At 34.2% G+C, this 23113-nt stretch overlaps 1 protein-coding gene across 10 annotated transcripts in view; it reads right to left on the bottom strand.

The window, feature by feature from the left end:
* Positions 1 to 23113, bottom strand: part of GRIK2 (glutamate ionotropic receptor kainate type subunit 2) — a 642913-nt gene that overhangs the window by 244884 nt on the left and 374916 nt on the right. The gene's annotated exons all lie outside the window — the stretch shown is intronic.

The raw sequence follows: 23113 nt of genomic DNA on the forward strand, positions 1-23113 counted from the left end.
GGCCATCTGCTTGGCATGGTTTGGAATAAAAGCATATATTTCCTCTTCTCATTCACACAATTAGTGAGCTGTGAAATGAATTCCAAAATGAATAGGAACCCTGTAGATTAATAGCGTTTGCCACAATACAATACAAAATGAGTACACACAGTAGCTTTCATGCAAATGTATCTTCAGGAACTTAACCACATAAAATGGAAGGCAGCTAAACAGCACAATGCAGTGACAGAACATAATAATAATACCATTTTATAGTTCATAAATCTTTGGGGAATAGAGCTCAGATTCATAACCTTCATTTGGTAAATACCAGCTGACTACTTTCACACACTCTGATGGCAGCACAGTGAAAATTAGAGTAGTGAAGTTGATACAGGCACATAGCACGAGCCTGAGGATTAGACTGATATTTGTCTTTGGCCTGAGTTAACACTCAGAGGACATATTTCATATACCATATGGATGGTTATAAAAAAAAGTTACCAAGATATGAAAGACACGTTTGATTTTAAAATAAAATGAATTTTAAAAAAATCACTGTCAACAAATGTATAGAGATATGAACACTTTCAGATACTACTAAAGGGAAGATAAGGGGCAATTTTGCAGATTGCACCACAAGGGAGTTTTTGAAATATCCATGTTCTTTTTCACCTAGTAATTTCTCTTTCTGGAATTTGCCCTGAGAAAAATCAAAGATAAGAACAAAAGCTACATACATTATTTATTTAAAAAAATAAAAAAGAGTGGAAATCTACTGAATGTTCAAAATAAGGAAACACAATAAAATCACAATGATATTTCACATAAACATTAAAAATCATGTTTTGAAAAATAATCATTCAGATGAGAAATTGCAAGTGGTAAAATGCTAACTGCAAAAATAGCTTATACAGAACTGTATTTCTAGCATAAACCATTATATACATCTTTATGAGTACTTAATATCCACTATTCAACTTATTTAAGTCTCACAATAATGGTTTAATAAAAACACTGATATTGTTCCCACTTTACAAATGACAAAACCAAGGTTGAGAGAAGTTAAGTAACTAAACAAAGTCACACAGGTAAGAAGCAGAGAGGTCCAGATTCAAACAGCCTCACTGCTCACAGCAAGTATTCTTAAACATCATACTGCATGTTATATGAACAACAACCAAAAAAAATTGAAGGGAAGAAAATACACTAAAATGATACTAATAATTACTCTTGGGAGATAGTAGTGAGTAGAATTTATATTTTTTCCTTTTTCTTTACTTTTTGCATTTTTTTAAGATGGAAGTTTACTAAATACCATTGCAATTATTCCCAAGATGAAAATTTTGATCTACTGTCACAAAATAACTAAAAGAACACAAACTATGATATTACTACTATCCTGCCATGACTTACTGACTTATATGAAAATCCTAGAATAGTAACCTTATCTAAAATGACAATGCTAGGAAAGAATTTTGCTTAATTAAAAATTTGAAAATCATTTTTGGTACATAGTTTTAGCTTCTGGATCACAGAATATATTAGATGATAATAAAACTATTTAAGATCTGTGATTTTAAATATAGTTATAAAAGGAAGACAATATTTATTAAACTATAAGATAAATGCTAGAGAAAAAAATTATAATTAAAAAGTTGATCAAATTTCTTCTTGAATTTCCAGTTTAAAAATATGTTAATCTATTAGAAAGCAATAAATAGAACTTCTGAAACTACTCTCTCTGACATTTTCATCTGCTTAGGGTGCTTTTTTTGTCCTACTTTTAGACTAGTTGTTTTATGTGATAATATGGAGTTGTTTTCCATTTAAACTTGATATCCTGTCAGACTTTCCTTTACTGTATTCTTTGCAAAACTGTACATATGTAAATTCTTTCAACTTTGGAAAGCTTTGAGAAAACTCCAGCTTATCAAAGTGGTTTTCTTATTTTCATGAGGATGTATAAGCTTGAAATTTTTCCTTAATTTAGTAATACTACTAGTTAACATTTGTTCAGTATTTATTATGTGTGAGGCACTTTCCTATCATTTCCTTTTGTTCAGTATTTACTATGTGTGAGGCACTTTCCTTAAATCATTTCCTTTAATTCTCATAACCATCATGCAGTTGGAAATTCACTGGGTCTGTATAAAATAGGAAACTGAAGCAGAGAACAGTTAAGTAACTGGTCTAAAAATCATAGCATATAGAGGTGGAGCTGGATTTGACTCTAGAAAATCTATCCATAATTTACATACTTTTCTCTAGTTTCTTGCTCAGTGCTCTATATTTAATAAAGCAAAACAGTTTAAATTATTTTAAAGTTATAAAATATAAGATATATCAATAAGTACTTGAATACATTAATCTATATAATTTCTTAATAAGCAGTAAATATTTACATAATGAAAATGTACTACGAAGTAAGGGAAAGTATAGATTGTGGAGAACTGGTAAATATAAATTCACAAAAAAAGAAATACATTGATGTATGAGATTAAGTCTATAATAGGTTAGTCAGAAAGTTAGTAACATTAACCAGGAACAAGGTCATGAAAGAAGTAGATTTATTCTATACAGTTGCTGCTCATTAGGTTTACAAAAGGCAAAGGTACTAGAGTATCTTTCAAGATCAGGCTTAAGGGGCATCTTTACTCCCAACTCTAAATTGTAGAGTTTGATTGAGCTGCTCTTGCTAAGTCCTCTACCCTCTCGTTTTGACTCTATAGTCCTTTGCCTTGACTCTTCTCTCAATGGAAAAATACGAGGAAAGAAGGGAGGAGTCGAACAGAAGAGGAGAAAAGTAGAGGAGACACACAGGTTAATTACTTTGTCATCGTTTTTATATTATCATTACTGTCAAGTTACATTGCATGCTTACTCTACGCCACACTGTGTCCATTTCTCTATATGCATTTCATAAAGACCCTATGTTTCAGGTGATATTACTCTTATCATTTAGAGAGGAGAAAACTGAGTCTTAGCAAGGTTGAAGTAATCTTCTCAAGGTCTCATCACCTTGAGAGACAAGACTTAGAAAACAAGACTCAGGCAAAGCTTAGCTCTTAGAACTACCATCCAAACTATCATAATAAGACTCTGGCAGAAATAAGACTCAGAAACAAGCCTTAAAAACACGATTCAGACAAGGTCCAATTCTTAGAACCACCATCCTAACTACCATAACCAACTATCTCCCCTAAACCATATTCCCACTGAAACTATGACAGGCAATGGAGGGGAAACTGATGGCAGCAGATCTCATATTTTTGGAGGTTCTGCTGAATACCAGACAATTATGTCCCATAGACAGTATATCTCTGAGCTGAGATTCAAATAAAAGTTCATTTGTCTTCCAAGTCAAATTTTTTTCCTTGTACATAATAGCTACCTCTAAAAAAACTTCAGAGGTAAGCATAACTGTATTTTAACCAACTAAATTAAAATGGAGTATGTGTACAATTTGATTATTAAAATCCATAGGAGGGGGTTAGATAAAGTTGTAGTCATTCAGATCCTAAACTACAAAGACAAAATCTAGGCAGAGAGAAAAAATAAATCAGCAAGGAAGACAAAACAATCCATCCTATTTTCTCTCTTTCTAGTATAATTACTCACATATATAAATAGATCACACTTATTGGAAAGCTAGAATATGTGTTCACCCTGGGAATACAGACCAGAAGGAAGCGTAGTCTAGGTAGGTACAGACAGAGTCAAGTGCAGCTCTCCGTGTTTCACTACTAGGTCAAGCATCTATCAATAGCAATACGAGCCCCCTTGAGAGCCCATCTCAGACTAGACTGGAGTTGAACTTTATTTTTCTTTCCAAAATAAGTTAGTTAACCTACAAAGAATGTCTGTCAGCCAAAAACTTGTTTTGCAAACCTTTAAAACTGTGCAATACAGTCCTACACATTTCAGTAAAACAACAATGATCTTTTTAAACGGATGGTTTGAAAAGATCACAAGAAGTGCCTTCTCATACATTTTAAATATACATTAACCATCTCCCTAACTTATTGCTGGGTTTATCTCATATCTAGTTTAATTACTTTTAGTCATGGAGTGTGCAACGTGGATGCAGGTGGAAGAGTGACGACTGCTAATTTCTGTGGTTGAGCTATTGCCACAGAAATTGGTTTAGTCACCCAGTGCTATTTCATCTACCTCAAGTAACCTCAAGTCTGATGAGACTTTAAAGTATTGAAAGAACACTGAAATATAAGTATGCTTACATTTCTTTTATGCTCTGAAAAAGTCTACTGCATATTTTTAAATAATTGAAGAATCAGGGAGATTAGATGCTCTCAAAAGTTTCAGATGATAAAATTTACCATTGCTAAATATTTCTGATTTGGGATGTATGATTGAAACATTTCCAAATATATAAAAACAGGAATAATAATGGATACTCTGACTAGTTAAAATATTTCTATGTACTTAGATTTCATTTACAGAAGATTCTGGTACTAAGCAGTAAATTACCAAGCATGTCCATATGGAGTGCACATGTTATTTCAGTTTCTGATCACTATAATCATCATCATTAAACATCTTTTTTGTAAAGTTCTGGGATAGATGTTCTAGGAGTCATAAAAAATTAAAACATAGCCTTTATTCGCATGAAGGACGAAACAGCTAGAAATGAACAATTTTGAACTACATATGATCATAGAAGAGAACATTGCTACATAAAACCCCTTTGATACTCTAAAGACTTCTCTTTGCAAAAAGCTATCAAAGGTAGGACTTCCTTGGTGGTGCAGTGGTTAAGAATCCGCCTGCCAACGCAGGGTACAAGGGTTAGATCCCTGGTCCGGTAAGATCCTATGTGCTGCAGAGCACCTAAGCCCCTGTGCCACAACTACTGAGCCTGCGCTCTAGAGCCCACAAGCCACAACTACTGAGCCCGCAAGCCACAACTACTGAAGCCCGCGCGCCTAGAGCCCATGCTCTGCAACAAGAGAAGTCACCGCAATGACGAGCCTGTGCACCACAATGAAGAGTAGCCCCCGCTCACTGCAACTAGAGAAAGCCCACGTGCAGCAACGAAGACCCAATGCAGCCAAAAAAAAAAGAATAAATTTAAAAAAAAATAGAGAATTAAAAAAAAAAAAAATCAAAGGTATTTATCTTTCTTCCCAATGGTGAGGCAGTCTTTTGGAATATTCCGTTCCCCAGGTAACATGGCTTTCCGGTACCCCATTGAGTTTTGCCTGGGAGAACTTGGAACCCAGCCTTTTCCCATTTATCTTCTCTATTATGCCAGCAGAGTTACATTTATGACAATGTCATTCTGCTGAAGCACTTTTTGCATATTTGGGCTCTTGACCTGGGCTCCAAACACACCCAATATTGTATTTAATAATTTACATTTAAATGTAACTAAACTTAAGAGTGATGTGATATATGATAATATCTTGATTATAGTGATGGTTATATGGGTGTATACTTAGGTCAAAACCTATCAAATTGTACAATTTAAATATGGGAAGTATAATACATCAATTTTACTCCAACACAGCTATTAAAAAAAAACTGATCATGCATTTTTATGGGAAGATGGTTCATAGGTTTCATTTTATTCTATAAGTATCTAGAATCTTCACAAACAAAGCATCACTGATCTGTATCTTCTTTCCTCCTTGAACATTCTACTTTTAATAAAACTATTTATGCTTTCTCATTTTTTATCTTCCTTTCTTGATACAAGCATCTTTTGGATAATAACCATACCTATCTTTGTAATACCATGCACAGTATCCCATATATTGACTTGCCCATAGTAAGTGTATAAAAGCATTTTTCAATAAATTGATGAATTCAACCAATAAGTTCATTTAAACCGTAAAAGAAATAGGTATTAGGAAGCTCTGAATAACAATCACACTTTGCCATCTAGCTAGAATGTATTCCCTCCCAGAGGTACAGTGAACCAAATCTGCCAGTAGCTCAGACCTGGGAAGAATGTGAGTGCAGCCTCTGTCCTGTTTCTAAATGAATTTATAGTAACAGTTCTGTGAACACATTTATCTTTCCATTAAATAAGTGCAGGCAGGTCTCCTTTGAGATCTGAATGCTAGCTGGCAGGTGGCAGATCCATTCTGGAACTCCTACGTCTCAGATTTTGCTCATTTCTGTATTCCCATCTGAAGTATAGTGCATAGCACAAAGAGCAGCATGGTCTAATACATGGAGTTTAAGTTTATGAATCCTGGCTCTTCCATTGACTTGATCTTTTTTTAAATTAATTTTTATTGGAGTATGGTTGCTTTACAATGTTGTGTTAGTCTCTACTGCACAACAAAATGAATCAGCCCATTGACTAGATCTTTTATCTAAAACAAATAATAAAAAAATATTTAAATCCCCATTTGCCTTGTTTCTTCATTTTATAATTGAAAATGAAAAACGATGATCTGCCATATCTTTTCCTTGTTGGAAAAACCACTTTTATAAACCAGATAGTTCCAAGAGAAAAACAATTAATATTGATTCTTCGATTAGAAGACATGAATATTAAGGTTGGTGGGGAAAGGGCTGGATTCTGACCTCTGGAGCTCCCTCGCACAATCAGCACAAGCCTAAATGGGACAGAGGATCACCCACCACTCTGAGCAAGGGTGAGGGTCACACATGGAAGGCAGGCTGGGGTTTGCTCATTCAGCTGGCACACTGCAGCCAGCACTCTGCCCGGCACGGAGCAGGTGCACAGTGGCTGCTAACGAAACTGAGGGATTGAAGAAGAAATGCCCTCAGACCCAGTCGGCAGCCAATTGTCAGAGACAATTCTCCCAGTTACACTGCAGCTGCCATTATGCTTACTGTGTTGCCGGCTCTTTGTACTACTCTGAAACAGAGTTCTTTACCAGCAGCTGCGTGGACTACACAGACTGCATGAGATAATACATTAAAGCAGTTTGCACAATCCCTGGCTCGTGGTGCATAGGCAGGTGTTAGATGATGATGACGATGATCACCAGAAGAGTGGTAATCTTGTCAAGATGGATACTATCCAAAACAAGGGACCAGTTTAGAAAGTATAATGTTTCAACCCTTCTGCACCCACTGTTAGCCTAAATAAGGGAACAGGCTTCGTGCTGTTCAAGAAAGCAGATCAAATTCTGGGAGGAGAAGGAGCAGGAAGGAAATTATCCTACAACAACAACTTGATCCCTGTAAAATGTGGTGTGTACACAATGCCACAATTCAGTGCTCAAAAAAAAAAAAAGTTACGGAATACACACACGTTATCTGACAAGTTTAGAATTTAAATATAAGTGGTAAAATACTACAGTATCTTGCATTTTGTTTTAGACGAAGGACTGCTGTTGGACAGATAACAACCTACCAGCAATGTGAACCTGGACAAATCTGCCTTGTAGTTTTTTCTAGTCTTCAGTTTCTTCATCTGTAAAAGGAGGGGCTAGAACCAGGTGGACATTTGCATTCCTAGAAAATCACCTTTCATTCTGATTTTATACTGGCCTTTGTAATACAATCAAAATCCTAATTTATCCATCTCCTCCCCATAGTGGTCTATGCTTTGTGCACTTTTGCAATAAACTTTGTACCAACATTTCATACAAATTTATAAATAAGGGAAATCAAAGTTTACTCTTCATCAGCCATTGTCTGCATTCAGAATCTACCCAATACCTACCTGGTCCAATAAAATCTGCCAATACCTGTATTATATTTTCTTTGTTGTTTCAACTTCACTGTTAAACTTCTCACACACATTAAAACCCACCCTGGCTTCCTGATACTCTGTAGAGAAAAACTAAAAGCCTTTCTCTCTTATCCAAAGTCATTTACTAATATCCCAGGATTTTATCATCTTTTGTCCCTCTTACAGAGTTAGGATAATAATATGCCTGTATTTCATGGTTTTTAACTAATCAGAATGATTCCTGTATTGTAGATTAGTTGAATAAAAGGAGATTCCAGAAACTGCATGGCGAAAGACCTTTAAAATCCTTTAAAGCAATTCCTTTGAAAGGAATATGGAATTTTGTACCTACCTGTATGGTATTTAGTACTCATGAGAGCTAAAAGGAAGAAGAGCTTAAAGGAAAGATAAAGAAAGGAGAAGGGAAAAGAATAGAATGGGTTCAGCCTCACAGTCAAATTGATGAGTTAGGAAGAAAATTCAAGTTAAGCAATGCTTTGAAGATTAAGCGAAGGAAACAGTATCAGACAATAGTGTTGCTGGGATTCAGAAAAGAAATGGCCAGGGCCAGGATTAATGCAATGAGTAATTAATGGATCTGTTTGTTTGGTGTTCCTGTAAATCTGTGAATTTGAATAAGTCTCTATGTCTCTTCAAACCAATATTCTCTGTCTTAAGCTAAAAGCTACCAAAAAAATTGTGGCAGCAATTTCACCTATTTTGAACAGGCAGTCTAAATGTTCATTTTGAGAGTAAGAGTTTTCATTGGCTCTTTATGTTTATATTATACAATTTTGGGCTTTCAGTCTTGAAAGAACTCTTGCTGGATGCCATTTTCTTTAACAACAGTCAACAAGATAATTTTACAAAACAGCATTATTTCTCTGCAAGCTTTTAGATCTTTATAAGATATGAAATTTAGTCCATGGAGTGTTATGTTAGAATTGTCAAAGTTTTAGGAGATGACTATTTTGCATTCTTTTCAAGAATTATATATATTCATCGTGAATATTTTCTATATAATTTTTTCTTTCCTATATATATCTTTAAAATGCACCATTTCCCAAGCAGAAAATCCTATATCCTATTTGTTTTTACTGCCACCATCTAAACTACTTTAAACATTTATACACAAATTCCAAGATGTTTAGATGTTTCTCAAACACCATGTAGAGAAACTCTTCACTTTTTAAATATAAATGATTAAGGAACAGCTGTGAAGCAGTTAAGACAATGCCAACAGGTTTTCAATTAAAAGTTTCATTTAACTAATGTAATTATTCTTACCTAATTAAATTTTTCCACTAAAATCAGTCCATTGAGTTATCTCATTCTCTTTTAAAATGTTCCATGAAGCTCTTACTGGCATCCATGAACCACACTGTATTGATGGGATTGTTAATGAACTCTCTAGCAACAATGCACTGGCCTTAATAATTTAGGTCCTGTTAAATTGTGTCTGCTTTTTACTACATTTGGAACTGCTATTGATCTAGAGAAGAGTCAATATCAAGGGGAAGTATTCTCTGCACTTGCAGCTCGTGTCCAATACATCCAATTATCCTGATATTTGGAGCTCAAATTAGCTTCTTGCATTAAAAATTTATGTTCATCAATACGGTTTATATTTACTTTTTTTCAATGTAATGAATTAAAATTGATTTTTTTATGTTGTTAACAGACTGATTCTTTCTAATTTGAAATCTAGGAATATGCAAACCAAAAACACACCAGAAATTTGGGTTCATGTAAATATGAATTCCAAATGCCTATAAAAATTGAAAACCTGATACTTCATATATTATTCACCCAAACCAAAAATTAAATTATATTAAAGATCTATTTTAAGCATGATTTGAAGAATAATGTAGAAATTGATATAGATATTTCTGGACAAATAAAACAATAGATATGCAAACAAATCATATTAATATGTGTCCTTAACAACTTTTTATGCACTTATTGTGTGTTTAGCTTTTTATATTGTGCTCTGTATATGAAATTGTAATAGTAACTTCTCATAGAAATGTGAAAAAGTAAAAGTTTCACAGAAATCTAATGGGACTTAGAGCTTTAGCTTTGTAATTTATTAGTCATGTTATCTACTGTAAGTCATGTTATCTTTCTTAGCTTCATTTTTCTCATCTTTAAAATAAGTAGAATAATAATGCACCTCACATTGTAAGGATCAAATTAGATAAATTTAGAAAAATGAGGGCTATAAAGCTCTTTAAATATGTCATAATTATAGAGCAGAGTAACTGAGAATCTCAAGTATGTTAGCACCAGTAATATCAATTTAGATGAGGAAGTGGTCTTTGAGGAAAAAAATAAGAATTGATTTGCATATTCACATTTGTACCTTAGATCTTAACTTGAAGATCCCCGGTCCCTTCACTACTTTAATTAACCTGGTTATTTCCTACTTTGAAAATAGATTGATTTAACTAATTATTGTTTTATTGCCATGAGGAAATGCCTTTGCTTGCCGACTCTTGGGTCTCTTGAATATCCCTTTTCCCATATGAACACATGCTTTCACAATTATCCTTTTTTTCATTTGTCTCTAAGTGCTTTACAGTTTGATTCACTCATTCAACGTTTATAAATATTATTGTGTTATTGACATCAAACACAATTATGAGTTTGGGCAATAAGACTGGGAAGTCAAAAATGATTTAGACAAACAAGTAAATCAACATTCTTAATGTAATGCCACAAGCTGGGTAATGGGGAGGTATCTAATTTTGTCTGGAGTAGTGCCTATCTATTGATATGTTAGAAAGTAGGTATTGTTTGAAAGAGTTTCCTATTAGCACCTATATCTTCAAAAGGCAAAAGGAGTGGAAAAAAGCTAGGAAAACAAAAGTTGGAAAGAATAGTGGGGTCGAGGGAAAAGGTCAAACCAGAATTCTCACTGTTTTTTTTAAAGATTATACTTTATTTGTATCCTGAGATTCCTAGCATCTCCTTTAAAGACAGAATAGGCTTGTTCTTTAATGAATAGATATTAAAGGATTCTCCTAAAGGTGAGTCTTTATATGTCATTTCATCTTATAACGCACCTAAATGGGACACTAAAAGAGTAGAACATGGAATTCAGAAGACCAAGAATATGATCTGATTAAATCGTGTAACATCTTTGATGGGACGCTATTGTTTTGTCTCCTCAGCCATCTCTTCCTATTAGAGCAGAACCCTTTTCCCTCCCATCTATTCCCTGACCCAATCTCCTAGCTCCAGGTGTTATAGGCCTGATAACAACCACTGCTTCAGGCATGGCCAAGTGACACAAGCTTGGCTTATCAGTTAAATCCAGGCCTTTCGAGGGAGCCATTGGGAAAGAAGCACATTCCTTCTCAGGAAGTTCCGTATCAGCGGATATAAACCTTGATGGCACCTCTGTACCTCTGTCTGAGAAAGGAGCCAATACAAATGAAAAAGGAGGTGAGGGACGGAGAGGAACCTGTTTGTGACTTTATGACCTGGATCCAGTTGGATCCAAATGTATCTGAAGACAGATCATGTACTTTACAAGCTAGGGAACCATTGTGCTTTCTTTTTGCTATTAACTAATTTTAAGGGAATTTTAGACAACTGGAATTGAAAAAATCTTGAATAATGCAGGTTTAGGCTTTGGTTTCCTCAAGCCAAAATGAGATTACTACTTATATCTACTCACAAAATTAGAATATATCAATACTTTAGAAAAACAGGAAGATATATGTAAAAGCAGACCGTATATAATTATATGCATGAAAATACTAGAAAATATAATAATCACATTAAATACATTCACCAAATGTATAATTATTGTCTTCTAATCATTCATTCTTTATTCTTTGTAGAAAAATATTCAATATAGTAGGGAATTTGGGGGTAACTACTAAGATATCTCTATAGTATTGTGAATTGGTTACACTTATAAAAGTACAAAATGGGGCAACTGTAAGATGTATACACTCTGCCTGCCAAAATACACAGATCAAAAATTTGTCTGAATCAACACTACCCTTCCTACTGTGAATTATACAGATTCAGGGACAATCAGAATGTGAACTGAAGCAAAAAACTTTAATCGTACACTGCTGAGAACATTAAGAAAGAAATCATAGAGGACTCCAAAAACAAATGCAAACCCTCTGCAATGCCCTTTTAATCAGTAGGTTAATAGACTGACATCAAAATTGGAAATGACCGATTAAGCTGTATCAGTTAACTCTTAACATTTCCACTTTTGAGTTTTATACTTGATGAAACAAATTATAAATCACAAACCAAGACATAAAAGACTTTCATTACAATATCTGTGTGTGTGTATGTGCTGAATCTTATGTCATTCAGGAAGTTAATTCAAAGTAGACAAAGAGCCACAGGAGGTGAGGGTGATACCACTTTACTCAGAAGAGAAAACAGTTTGATAATCTTCACCTGATGGATTTTACAACTGAATAGTTGCAGCCAAAGCAAGGCCGGAGGGTGATATATGGCAGGGACTCAGAGGAAAACCAGAAGGAACAACATTTCCACAGAGAAATTAGCAGCAAGAGGATGGTAGAAATGTCTTAAAAAGCATAAAAAAAAGATCATCAGAAGAAACAAAAAGAAATTTAAGAAGTGATGAAGCAGTAAAAATAGAATAAATTAAATATTCTAAAGATAGAATAGCTTAAAATATTCTTCCTTGTTAGTTGAAACAGAAATTTGATAAATTGTTAAGGAAAAAAATTCAAATTACAAGACATTCAGAATTTAACTTTATCCTTGAGCTTAGCTCATAGCTCATTTATAGGAGTCCTATAAAGCACGCATTGACTCAGAACTCACTGATGGCATCTGAGTATGTCCAAGGAGCCTCAGCGCATGGCTGTTAACTACTGAGTAGATTCCTGTGTTTCCAGAGCTCATGGCATCAGATAATATTTCGTCTGCTCCTTTGCATTCCTGATCCTGAGCCCCTTCATTCATCTCTTCCACAACTGTATATCCTTCAGTGCCTTCTCTTTCCTTTCTCACCTCATAAATATAAGCTACCTAATGAATACCCACATGTACTTACATTTTGAAGGAAAAATTACTGCAAACATAAATATCATTCTACGTTAAATGCAGAACAGAATTTGACAGATTTTTTATTTTTATACTTAGGTATTTGTACCTACTTTTATTCTCAAGGAAACCAGTACAAAGGTGTTACACATATCTATCATGCAAAACAGAAGAATAAAGTTTACTTTTATTTCATTATCCTTTGAAATTAGTTGAATCACAAGGACTATCCTTGACCAAAATTTAAAACAGTGAAGTTTACTACAGATTTGAAAAAACAGAGTAATATGCATATCTGCTATAACACTAGCATATTATGTCAGTTTTTAACTATATCCCATGAATAATATTTTGCCTTTTCTTTTAATTAGAAAGAAAGTAAATACTTCACAAAGAAGTTATTTGGTTAAAGATTACTTTCTATAACTCCTACCATATGGCACTGTGGTAGGCACTTTACAGATATTATTTAACATAATTTCCTTTGACAATCTAATGATATATGTAAAAGATTCTGAGGAGCTGAGGCTTAAATCACCCAGTAAGGGGCACACCTGAGAGATTCTGCTTTTTCTGAAGCCATGATACTTTATGATAACATCAATTGTGGCTATTTATAGCAGTGCCTAAACAATACAAATTAATCATCTATTTTAGAGACTAGCTCCACTCCTCTTAAGCTAATGCAGTGTGCCCTATGAAACAAAGGTCACTGAAAAGACAGCTTTCATCCAAAGCTTTTCGTCATTGAAAAGACAGCGGTCATTTCTTGATGACATGAAGTTATTTTTTCCAATCCAGAGGTGAGAGAGAATCAGTAAAATTTCTAAGTAAGAGAAATCACAATTTCCTCATGAGACATACATGCATAAGACGTACTAGCACCTATGGTTAGGTGCTAGAAAAAACTGGTAATACTACTCCGGAAAACAATCTGGAAATCGGTGTCAAGCACAAACTGGGACACTATCATTTCACTTTGGGAATTTACTCCATAGAAACAAAAAGACAAGAGCACATAGATTTTTATACAAATACATGCATTACAACATGGTTTATATTTTTAAAAATATAGCAGCCTAAATGTTCCTCATAAAGTTAAGAAATTTGTAATATTTATAAAACTGAATGTTAAAATTATTGTCTAGCATTATATGTATTGACATGTAAATATGAATGTTAAAATTTATACATCCATACTACAAAATAATATATTCCTCTTATAACACATTATAGCAGTACAGCCTTACATTCAGTAAAATATTTGAGAGTCCTCCATCTGTGCTCCAACCTTTCTGATGTAATTATTCTCAAGAGCATCTATCTATAAATACACATACACACAGATATTGTATTTATTTTTATTGTTTTAATCAAAAATGGAATATATTAAATTTGCTTTAAAAAAACCCAAAAATATACCCTTCCACGTTAGCATTAATAGGTCTACCTCAGTATTTTTAACTACTGAATAAATTTCAATTATGAATATTCTTAAGATGTACATTGTTTAGGTATAAACAAAATATAGCTTATGCCCCTCATGTTAATTTAAATATATCTACATCTATCTTCATAAATACATAGAGAGAGAAATTGTAATAAATCCAAAATGTTTCCAATCATAATTGGATTATAGAAAGGTTTATCTTTCTTCTTTACATTTTTATATTTTATGAGAACATTACTCTCATAGATAGAAAAAGTGCTAAAGTTATAACTGTCTGGCATAAAATAAAAATAAATAAGGCACAATTTCACTCATGCTTGATATTTAAGAATTATATGTTGTGCCTATAAACAGCAGAATTTCAGGTATACTTCGCTTTATTGCACCTTGCAGATACTGTGTTTTTTATACATTGAAGGTTTGTGGCAACCCTGTATCCAGCAAGTCTATCGGTGCCATTTTCCAACGGCATTTGCTCACTTTGTGTCACATTTTGGTAATTCTCCCAATATTTAAAAGTTTTCATTATTATTATTATTTGTTATGGTGATATGCAAAAAGATTATGACTCAATTTGCTAAAGGCTCAGATGATGGTTACTATTTTTTAGCAATAAAGTATATTTTAATTAAGGTTGTACATTGTTTTTTTAGACACTTAATAGACTACAGTATAGTATAAACATAACTTTTATATGCACTGGGAAACCAAAAAATTCCTGTGACTTGCTTTATTACAGTAGTCTGGAAATGAACCTGCAAGATCTCCGAGGTATGATTTAATGGACCAAAATCAAATTACTATGTTTTTATTAAAAGTAGCATGTTTTAATGAACTTATTTACAAAACAGAAATAGAGTCACAGATGTAGAAAACAAAACTTATGTTTACCAGGTGGGAAAAGGAGGGGAGGGATAAATTGGGAGATTGGGATTGACATACACATACTACTATATATAAAATAGATAACTAATAAGGACATACTGTATAGCACAGGGAACTCTACTCAGTACTCTGTAATGACCTATATGGGAAAAGAATTTTAAAAAGAGTGCATACACGTATATGTATAACTGATTCACTTTGCTGTACAGCAGAAACTAACACATTTTAAATCAACTATACCCCAATAAAAAAAATTTTTTTTAAAAGCATGTTTTCTTCTGAATTCTAGATAATAACTCACTGTTTACATGAGACACTTCTAATTTCCCTGAAGTTCAACTACACATTTTTCATCTTTGTATATGTAAAGTCAACCAGAAGTAAGAGGCAGGCCCCAAGACTGTCAGGTGAGATTAAAAGAGCCGCCTGGATGCCATGTCAATCTAAGGGCAGCCCATTTTGGACAACTACTATACAAACAACCACCCAGGCCACTGTCTGCATCAGAGGACATTAAGAATTATTTTCTAAATATGGACATCAAAAGGAAAAAATGATTAATCAAGTAATATCTTAAAGCTTTTCTACAAGCATTGTTCTGTTAATTAACATGGTGTCTGCTTCCTGCAAATGAAGCCTCAAGCTATTAAATAAAATTACTGCAGCGCTCCCTAAGAATGAGGCTCATTTGGAAAAAGCACTAATATGCTTTTTTTCTGTCTTGAGCCGAGCGATTAGCAGGCAGCTCAGCTCTAGAAGATGACACTCCCAGAAGTCATTTGGTCATAGAGACATGCTGTATTTACCTAAAATGCAGTTTGACAATTAGATGGCATGACTAGATGTTTCCAAACAAGAATAGTTGTTTTATGTATTTATTTATAGCCGACTTTGTTTAAGAAATCTGAGGTAAACATAGCCAATCTTTTTCTCCCAATTGAATTCTACAGAAATCCAAAATGTGCTCATTTATATCAAACATGACTTTGAGGAAGGTTTTAAATATTTCAGGAACTGTTTAAGATATCATTTTGATATCCTCAATGATATCAAATATTTAACCATAAGATTTAGAAAAAAATATTCAAGAGTAATTATTAAAAATATATAATTAATAATATAGCTATTTTGCTCTTAAAAATGTCTATTAAGTATTAAGATTCATTTTCTCAGTTTTCTCTAAAAGCAAGTCCCAAATCAGTGAGCAGTCATTATAAGCATAAGTGGAATAAGTACATAAAGTTTACCAGGAAAATGTTGTTTCAATGATGCCAGTCTTTATCATTTTCTTAAAATAAACAAGTGATCTCTTCATATTAAAAATGTTTTAAATTAATAATTGGCTCCTTATTCCAATCAATGCATCTTGCAAAACAAAGGTAGCTTAAAACATCGTTTTAATCATTTAATTTAAATTTTAATGGAATTAAACTCATATATAACATTTTGAAATTTAGCCTTTATTTGTGATGCACAAAAAAGGATTCCATATAAATGACTCATAGAATTTATTTTGAGAAATCAGGTTTCAATAGATGTATAGGAAAATCCAAATTTGGCATGTTCCTAATTTCCAAATAAAAGGTCATTTTAATCATTATGCACCCAGATTAACCTCATTTAAAAGTAGTGCCTGCCATTTCTAGAGACTCTGAAGAATGGGTTACAAGATTAATTTCTGCTTCATGGAGAGGAAGAGAGAAGGACTGATTTCATAAGAAAACACTTCCTGAAGGAAAAAATATCTTGATTCTGCTTTCATGTGACTTCTCTAGGCAGTGTATCAGGTCTCTACCTCTCGGTTAGGCAGATTATCTTCAAGACTAACCCAGGTAGCTTTTGCAAAAGAGGATGTAAATGCACTCTCTAAAACTGAAACACAGTCTGAAATAATTGAATCATTCATTCCACTATTCTTCCTAGAAAATATGCCAACCATTAAAGACCCAAATGATGTGCCCAACTGCTATCAGCATTTGTATTTACATAATAGTACATTAACACAGGCATAATATCATTTAGATTCAGAAGGAAATCAGAGAGAGACACAAAGGAATAGCACACATGCATTCCATAATCAGCTACCCTGTGCTAGGCAGAGAGAAAAATAAATGAATTCAGGAAATAGAAGTAGACTCTATCACTGATTGATTATTGGGGAGATGAAGGGAGTGATGACAAACAGAAAAGAGGTTACAGGAACTCTCAGGTTTCTTATTATTTTCGCTAATGTAAAGATGGTCATGATATTTGCTGAGATAAAAATAGTGTAGATAAATGCTATCAAAAATGTGCCCTCACAATCACTTTATTCTCCTACCTTGCCAGATGTTTCTTCAGAGTACTTATCACTATTTGACTGCACAGAGTGTGATTCTCTTCCCCTCTGTTAGAACATAATCTCCATGGGTACAGGGACGTTACTGACTGCTGTATCTCCATGAGTAGACAAGAGGTCTCAGGCTGGAAGATGATAATTTTGAGTTGTCTCTGAAACTTGCAAGTAGGAGTATCTGGTAGTTGGGTTGGATATATGATTTTATGTTTCAAGTGACAGGTACGGGCCAGGGATTTAAATTGGGAAATCATCAGTTTGTGGAGAAGGATTAAAGCACAGGAGCAAATGACACCCGGAAGAAAAGGTAGAATGAGAGAAGAGAGCCCTGATGTTCACGGACATATAAGGACTGATAGAGGAAGAGGAGCATGAGAGGGAGACCACAAGTAGAGAGAGCCAGGAGGTAGTGGTGTCAGGGAAGCAAAGGCACAGGAATTAAAACTTTCTATAATTTTCTGAATTTGGGTTGACCTTCCTTAAAGGCAAATGTCTATTTCTTCCCCTGTCAAATCAGACAAAATTCGTAAGTTGTTTTTTGCTCTTAATTGTGCAAATGACAATGTCCATAGAAGCACTAGCAGCAATCAGAACCAGTTATATAATTTGCAGGGCCCAGTGAGAAATAAAAATGCATGGCCCCTATTCAAATATTAAGAATTGCAAGATGCCAACAGCACAGCACAGCAAGCATGGGTCCCTTCTAAGCACGGGGTCCTGTGTGACTATACCAGTCACATGTCCGTGAAATCAGCCCTGGAAACAACCTTTATTTTTTAGTTTCAATCAGGCTTAAATGAATTAAACAATAATATGATATTTTCCATAAAAGACAAGCCGTTTCATCTGGCAAATTTCTTAAACCTTGAGTGAACAAGAGAAAAGAATCCCGTGGTACTTTGGAGTTAATAGTAGCAGAGGAATATGTCTCCTCAATCAATCAGAAGGGGACTGATTTGAGTAGAAAATACAGATGATTTTGACTGGTTGAATAAACTGAACATGATTATAAGATGGTAACTTCCTTGTATGAAGAAAAAAATGGAAATGAAATGTTTATCTTCTGGGATACATAAACATTAACAATGTATCCAAATAGCCAGTTAATTTGAGTTGTTTAGTCAGATAACTGACAGTGACCAAATAACATACAGTGACTAAATAAGGCCAATATTCCATTTCTAGAAACCTCTGATTCAGAGTCTTTTTCAGGATTGAGTGAATTAGGACAATTACACCAGCACAGAGCTTTGGTGCTGAGGGAATCACTCAGTTGTTAAAAACAAATCCTGAGACTCCAGTGTTCTTACCACATTGTCAAGGAATCAAAGCAGTGGGCACAGTCCTTTGATTTTCTGCCAAGACCCTCGATCTTTACATTGTTCTTTTGTCATTATTTGTTCCTCCGGAGGATGGCCTTGATGTTCTTTGAAACATTATTTCATTTGTACATGAGTGTCTCCAAGGAACACCCAGCATGATTTGTCCTGGCACTGCAGCCTCTTGTAGACAGCCCTGGGATACTTTTCAATACAAAAGTATTGAAAAATTACACTTTGATAGTGACTTTAGTTTGCTTCTAGATTAACCTCATGGGTGTCTGAAACTCACCCATACGACATATCTACTTTTTAGCTGAATATTAACTAGACAAGAAAGCTGTAATTAGCATCTTGAATCTGGACAAGCTTCAAACCCTGTCAAGGCATGTACCTAAAGACACCATTTTAGACTAAGTTATTTATCAAACTAGATCAGAGAAATGCTGGTCTTGTCACTGAATGCCCAGATTCAGAGGCATATATAAACCTAAATCATCCCCTCTCCTTCTGAGGAAGATTAGGAGGTACCAAATTAAGAAAAGAAATGGGAACATTATGGTAAAAAGATGTGATTAGGTAAAACCTGTGCATTTGGTTTTGTTAAAAATATAACCCTGAAATATCCTGGCCAGAAAAGTTTTTACTATGAGTTTGAGGAAAGGCAAAGGCTCTTAAAGGCCATATTCTAATGAATGACTTTATAAGATATAAGTTTGCTGATTTTAGAGTCAGGAAAGGAATATTGTAGAATGATAAGTAATCTATAAGCACAGCCAAGAGGGATAGAGCACGTGTGCTATCAGGAACTCTCTGAAGACGTGAAGGGGCCACAATTACACAATTTTGTGTTTTCATCCATTGCCTAAGTTCCTTGAGTGAACTTGTTTACACCTAAATAGTTGCTTGAACAACAACAAAAAGAAGGGGAGCTGAAATCACGAGTCACACAGACATAAATGCTCCTGCTTCCCTTTACAAGTGATTAGTACAAGCCAAAACCAAAAAGGTCACCCAACAGTTGACACTATTTCTCTTTGTAGCCAGGGAATACAGTGATGCTGGCCTTCCCGGTGATTTTCACATGCAGGTGTACTTGAAAAGAAAGAGGACACTCAGTATACAAATTCTTGGGGGCATCTAACTGTCGTTGGAGAGTTTATTCAGATTCACTACTAGAGCATCACTGAGACTATGTCATCCATCAACTAACAGCTGACATTTGATTCTCATTATTGTTTAACATGTAGTAAGTATCTCATGTGAGACAGAGACTGTACAGATAATGTAAAACACATGGTTGTCAAAGTCAAGAGATAAAAAGTTAACTTTGGCTGACAGTGTTAGCTTTCTCAAAAATTGTATTCACTAAGCGAATATCTCCAAATAAAATGATATACAGCACAAGAGGCTTTGTTTGTGTTAACCTTGTTACATGGATTTTTAATTCTAAAATCTCACACATTTAATTTAGTATCACTAAATTTGCATTTCGGTAACCTATAAAAACTTTTCACAGGAATATCCTCACTCAAGGATGTTAATTTAAAATATTTTTAAAAAATATTTGTTTTTGTTTAAAAATTAGGTGCTGCAGTTATCTAGCTAGTGATCACTAAAAGAGAAACCTTATTCTAATGAAATGAATATTATAGAAATTGCTCACAGATTTTGAATAATTACTAGGAAAATTGTAACACAAATAAAATTACTTAAATCCTCAAAAACTAATGATATTAAGTGCTGCTGTTTAATATACAGCAAAGGGCCTTAATGGTGTTTTTATAACTTCAACTGAAATGACCAGGAGCGAATCTGTTCTGCATTTAACAGCCATGTGTCCCATGGTAAATGTAACCTCTCCAAACCCCATTTTTCTCAGCTATAAACTGGGAGCAATAATACTTGTCCTACTTACTGCACCAGGGTGTAAAGGGGCTTAAATGATACAATGTGTGTAAAAACACAATTAAATCTCTATACAGTCATTAGCTGCTGTTTTTGTTATGCAAATCTAGAGACTTCCAGCTTTTGGGAAGGCTCCATTTAATTATAAATTTGTTTTCAATGCAACAACAACAAAAACTAGCAATTTTAGGTCTTACATTTAAGGAAATCATACAGTTGTAACTTATACTCTTTAATAGCATGTTTAGACTTTAATACTTCTTTAAATAATATGAAAGTTGGGAAAACCAAAATATGTATTGTCCATTTATGGCAAAGCTTCAATAGAGTTGATCATTATAGATGCAGAGAATATGCCTAAGAATTTTTTAATATGCTACTTGATATGGGAAAATGAAGCTATATGAAACTGCAGTGTTGTCAAGCATCATTTAGTTTTACAGCACTGTAAATGGATTTTAAAAAAAGAAACTTGGTCAATTCTACTTGAATATAAAATAACTTACAGTTTAAAATATTTCCTCCACAACCTCAGTACAATTTCAGTGGGATAGTTTTACTCTTTTGAAATTAAACAAATGAAGTTTAACAAAAGCTTTTATTTGTTTCCAACGTATTTATTTTGTTTGCAAAAAGCTTTCCTATGTAAGCCAATTATTTCCAAAGAATGAATTAAGAAGAAATAGCTTGAAAAAAAGAATCATTCCCCTACTTTATCAGGTAATAAAATCCATTACCCCTGAAATCATTTGACTTAATTCTCATTTGCTCTTGTATCCCATACTCCATTTTGCTGAGTGAAATTTAATAAATCTCTCAGTCCAGGATTAAATTTTACTGTTTCATGAGCTGTTAAATTGCATTGTATGCTTATTAAAGCTGGTGTTCTCTCACTCCTAGACACATTCCCATCCCTACCCTAGGGCACAATTAAACAAACAGCAGCGATTTTTTCACCATTGGAGTGTTTTCCAACAGGGAGCAATACATGAACATCAGTAAGTCATTTAACTATAAACAACGTGCACTTAATAATCCACATATGCCTTGAACGACATAAACTATATTTTAAAGAGGATAATATACCAAATGAATAATAATCCCCATATCACGAGCTCTGACTTAGTTAAAACAAGATAGCTACTGAAATACACTGTAATATATTAAAATACTGTACATTATTTATATAGTATACTTTTTAGGAAACCTACTGGGGTTTAATTACTTTTTCATACTCACACAATGGGTTTGCCTCTTAATGCCAGGAATGAAGCTGGCATGTATAATTGAGATGCCAATTATAAACATACTACTATAGAGTGGAGTGAATAAAGGATAAAACTTTTAAAAGCGATACATTTGAAAAAGAAAATGCTTGAAAGAGTTCTTTCCTATCTGCAGACCACAAGAGTAGTCTTACCAAACTGTACCTCGGGGAATCTCAATTCTATTAACGCAAGGTCTCCAGAACTCACGCCTGGACTTAAAAGAGAGTCCTTAGGACCTCAGATTGTGAGACAGGAGGGGAGACGGACTTGATTGCTTGAATCTTGGGCTACATGACCTTAGGCAAGTTGTTTATCCCTTCTGAACCTCAGTGTACTAACCAATAAATAGGAAAGACAATTGTGTTTACCTCAACAAGATGTTGGGAAAGTAAATTAAATTGAATCCCAATTTAAAAATTTAAATGAAATAAGCCTTCACTGGACTAAACACTCAAGAAAACTTAGCTATTTGGACTTCCCTGGTGGCGCAGTGGTTAAGAATCTGCCTGCCAATGCAGGAGACATGGGTTCGAGCCCTGGTCCGGGAAGATCCCACATGCCGCGGAGCAACTAAGCCCGTGCGCCACAACTACTGAGCCTGTGCTCTAGAGCCCGTGAGCCACAACTACTGAGCCTGTGTGCCACAACTACTGAGCCTGCGCTCTAGAGCCCGTGAGCCACAGCTACTGAAGCCCACGTGCCTAGAGCCCATGCTCCTCAACAAGAGAAGCCACCGCGATGAGAAGCCCACACACCGCAACGAAGAGTAGCCCCAGCTCGCCACAACTAGAGAAAGACCGCGCGCAGCAACGAAGACCCAACACAGCCAAAAATAAATAAATAAATTTATTTTAAAAAAAGAAAACTTATTATTATTATTATTATCACTGTATGTAACAGAAGAGTCATCTGATTTTTATTTAATGTTTACATTTTAATAATTTAACATGTTCATGATTTTCCATACTTACTATATTTTATGTTCCAGGAAGAACTGAAAGTTTTTGAATTTTTTATTTCCCCCACAACACAGTTAGATACTATATAAATATCTATTGACTGTGATTGACAGTCTGTTCCATCAGCTTTTTAAACCAGTATTTTTTGGAACTTGAACCTCAGCTGTTAGAGTTTTTAGCAAGTAATTATTTACAAGATTTCAGGAGGTCACTCTTCAAAATTAAATGCATAGATACAAAAAATGTCCTTGCCTTTAAGAACATCCAATTGATTTAAGAATTA

The sequence above is a fragment of the Balaenoptera physalus genome, assembly GCF_965194825.1.
Source record: "Balaenoptera physalus genome assembly, chromosome: 9".
Taxonomy (NCBI): Eukaryota; Metazoa; Chordata; class Mammalia; order Artiodactyla; family Balaenopteridae; genus Balaenoptera; species Balaenoptera physalus.